The following is a 4,273-nucleotide window of genomic DNA, read 5'->3' as shown; positions in this document are numbered from 1 at the left end:
TGGAAAGTAGACACATACAAGGTAAAATTAGAAATTGGAAGTAATGGTCAGCTGCTGCTACAATAATGCTGCGTAACAAAGAGTCCCAACAGCCAGTATGGTTTCATTGAGTCTTTAATCATGGTGCTGCAGGATGGCTGTGCTTTGGTTGATCTAGTCTGCAGTTTGGGTTGTGGTCTCTTCCCCGTGTTCTTTGCATGATAAATAACAAGAGCACAAGAGGCAAGAAAAACCACCCAGACACATCTAAGACCTCTGCTTGCATCACATGTGCTAACATTCTTTTGGCGGAAGCCAGCCAACCTCGTTCCACCCAACATCGATGGGTGTGCTGTGTCCGCAGTGAGAGGGGATTGTTGCTGAACGAGAACCCATCAACTTGGGGCAGAAAGAGCAGGCGAGATAAAATTGGGAGGGCAACATCTTCCAGAAAACCTGAACAACATGTTGCTTCGATTTAAAGGCTGGTATCGATGAGACCATGTAGGGGAACAGTTCAGTGGGATTCTTCTAAAATACTAGTATCTTGAAAAAATGAGATTTATCTCTAACTTTGCATTTTGGAACACATATATTAAATTATATCAAATAGAAAGAATGTACGTTTTGTAAGAAACTCTAAATCAAGTCATCCTGCCTGAGGACAAAGAGTGAATAGTGGCCATCGCCACTCATTCATTTTTCATCCACACTTGAGTGTTACTGGATGAAGGCCATGTGCCAAGTGCTAGGCTGGGGCTGTCGGGGTTACCAGGATAGAGAAGACATCCTGCCAAGAGCACTTAGTCCAGCTGGGGAGGGGGGAGAAAGAAATAAATATCCATAAATAACCGGAACTTACGACACAAAGTGATAAATGCCAATCTTTAACACATAAGTAAAATGATCTGAGGGGGTTAGCTGAGGGAGCATTACTTCCAGATGCTGCATAATGATAATATCTGGTTGACATGATTAGAAGAAACTCACGGAACTTTCAGACCAGCAGATGATCAGTTCAAACTCTTTATTTTCCAGAAGAGGAAACTGAGACCCAGGAGACAGAGGAAGTAATGTAGGGGTAGAGAAGTTGTCTCTCCTTCCCTTCTGGGCTCTTTGGCCACTCTACTAATTAAATTGACATAAGACAGGAGATATTAACAGGAGGAAATCAAACAAAAGTTTAATAATATGTATGCCTCCAGGTTACATGAGAGAGACCTAGGAAAACTGAGTAACTCTCTGAAACACCTTAAATTCCACCTTCAGCCAAAGTCAAAAGACGCTGGGGGGAGTCAGTTATGGGAGGTGGCCTAGGAAAGCACAGTGAACAGGGTAAGGTTGTTTTCTAGATGTAACCCCCTGCCCGCTCCAGCGATAACAGTCTCTGGAGATTTAGCCAACGGCCCCCCCACCCCCTTCCTGGTACTAGGAAGGAGACACCTTACACATGGAGATTTCCCTCATATACGCAAATATCTTATAAAAGGGTAACTTCCACTTGGTTTTCAGAGTTTCTCAGAAACAACCAGCCTAAAATAATCCCTGTGGCAAGAGCACATTTGGGTAGGTGAGGGTGGGGGGGGAAGAGTGGGGGGGGAGGTGGGGGGAGTGGGGGTGGGGGTGGATATTTTCTTCTCTGTTAGTCCCACTTTTGAAACTTCAAAGGATTTTCACAGTCCAGAAGCTGAACCTATAGATTGCTCCCTATCGTGTGGAACCAGTCACTCGGTCCTGAGAACAGGTCCATTCAGTTAAACAGGTGTGTCTCCAGGAGGCTGTCCTAAAGGTGGACTCCCCAAGTTAGCAGAAATCAGGTATCTAATAAGGCATTTCTATGGAAACCAAAGAAAAACAGACGTTAGTGATTGGAACAACTTATAAATCAGTTTCTGAGCCCAGGGGGCGTCCAATCAAGAACACTTCTAGATGTCAGGCTGGAAGCATCTTCAGATAGGGCAGGTGCCGGCAATCTGACAGATCTTCTAGGATTTGCAGATCTCTGGTGAGCCTTCTGATCTTCTACAGGCATGAAGATTGTGTAAACATGAGCTTTTGCTTTGATTTCTCTGAAGTTTTTAGCCAGCTGTTCCTATTCAGCTTGTGGGACTTAGGGCAAAAGGGTAGTTTTTGTTCGTACGGATTCTGAGTCAAAAGGTGGGAGAAACCTGGGGATGTTAGTTTGGAGATTCGTGGCCAGATATTTGAGACAGCTAGAAGAATTTAGGATCCAGTCCAGTTTACAGGTAAATAAAACCTCAAAGTGAATGAACAGAATTGGAATTTAATATCCACCAATTGTATTAATAGTTCTTTTTATTTATTTTTTTTGGTCTTTATTTTATCTTGAGAGACAAAGAGCGAGCAGGGGAGGAGCAGAGAGAGAGGGAGACAGAGAATCCGAAGCAGGCTCCAGGCTCTGAGCTGTCAGCACAGACCCCAACACAGGGCTCGAACCCACAAACCGTGAGATCATGACCTGAGCCGAAGTCGGACGCTTAACTGACTGAGCCAGCAGGCCCCCCAAATAGTTCTTATTGAAACATAATTTTTCACTCCCAAACAGCCCCATTTCTACCAAAGGTAATTACAGCAAAATTAATTTATTGAAAAATAAGTCTAGTCTCAATAAACTTGACTTGATTATTTATATAAGTACAGCAAGAATAGCAATTAATCATACAGACTCTTATCCAGTTTCGCTGGACCTTTCCATAAGGAACCTCAAATGGGACTTTTAAAAGCCTCTCAAGGCTGGGAAGCCAAACCAAGGACTTGCCAGACTGGCCTGCAATACTTATAGATTTGGGTGAATTCCTCTCTTAGGGATCCCAAAATATCCTGAAGTTCCTGCATCTGCCAGGAAGTGACCTTCCTTAAGCATCTGGCAAGACTTCTGGGAAGTCTGTAAGCAAGGTACTAGGCTGTTTTTCCAAGGGACTTTATTGGCCCCATAAGGTCAACTTTAGTTCCTTAAAGCTATCTGGTCATATCTGAGTCTATGTACATCTTTCTCAAATATGACATTCTAGTCAAGGCCATGGTAATATAACCAATTTCCAATTGATAGAGACCAGGAGAATAAGGAGAACAGGTTCTTATTAAACTTACGCAAATAATTACCTTGCCATGAAAATAAGAATACTCAGCAAGAGTTTCTGAATTCTGGAGAGATCAGGTAGTGAGAAAAAGATAAATGTTTCATCTTTGTTCACAAAGGTATACTTTACCAAGTTACTCTGAGATATAGGCAGTTAGATCAATGATCTGATCTTGAAGTTATCAGATACCTGAATTCAAGGGTTCTTTCCAGGAGTCTCACTAAAGATGAAACCAAAAACAAAAAACAAAAAGGTGCTTGCAAAAGCATCACAGTAAAACAATAACTGTAAATGGCAAAAGATTTTTAAATGGCCATGGTTAAAGATTTGATGAGAGTTCATTACAAAGAAATGTGCTTATTTCTGTAACACACATTTCCAGATAATAATCGGATTACAAGTGATAACATTGTACTAGGATATATCAGAATTCCGGGAATTTCATAAAATTTCCAGAACACTTATGTTAATAACATTGTCCACACAAACATCACAAATCATTACGAAACAATACTTAATTATCTCTTTGACCAAAGTGGTAATAAAAGATTTCAAATGTTACATAGCTGTGAGCAAAATTTAATTCTTAATATTAAGACCCAGTTTTCTTAAGCAATCAAAGATCTGATGGTAAGGAACAGAGGAAATCATTTTTTAATGTTTATTTGTTTATTTTGGGAGAGAGAGAGAGTGGGAGTGTGCACAAGTCAGGGAGGGGCAGAGAGAGAGAGGGAGGGGAGGGTCCCAAGCAGGCTCTTTGCTGTCAGCACAGAGCCTGATCTGGGGCTCAGTCGGATGAATTGTGAGATCATGACCTGAGCTGAAATCAAGAGTCAAACACTTAATGGACTGACCCACCCAGGCGCTCCAGGAAATCATTTTGATAAAACACAAAGCCTTTGCTTTTTAGGCAGATTACTTAAAAGATAAAGAAAAGCAATCTCTTATCGGAGTGGATCAATAGTCCAAGAAAAGTTTATCCTTTTAGTAGCTGAAAGAAAATCAAGCTTTAGCTTTACATAAATATGCTACTGATCTTAAGCTTCATCTTACAATCCTTATAATAAACTCAGTACATTTTAGCCACCTTGATCACACAGAGTAAAATTCTCTTTCTTTTCCCAACTTTCTATACTAGTTTCACTTTAGGACAATTTTACCTTCTTTTCCCTTCACAAAAATATATCTTCATA

The sequence above is a fragment of the Hyaena hyaena genome, unplaced genomic scaffold (genome assembly GCF_003009895.1).
Source record: "Hyaena hyaena isolate Hyena2069 unplaced genomic scaffold, ASM300989v1 scaffold_2, whole genome shotgun sequence".
NCBI lineage: Eukaryota > Metazoa > Chordata > Mammalia > Carnivora > Hyaenidae > Hyaena > Hyaena hyaena.
Note: the sequence above shows the minus strand (reverse complement) of the source record.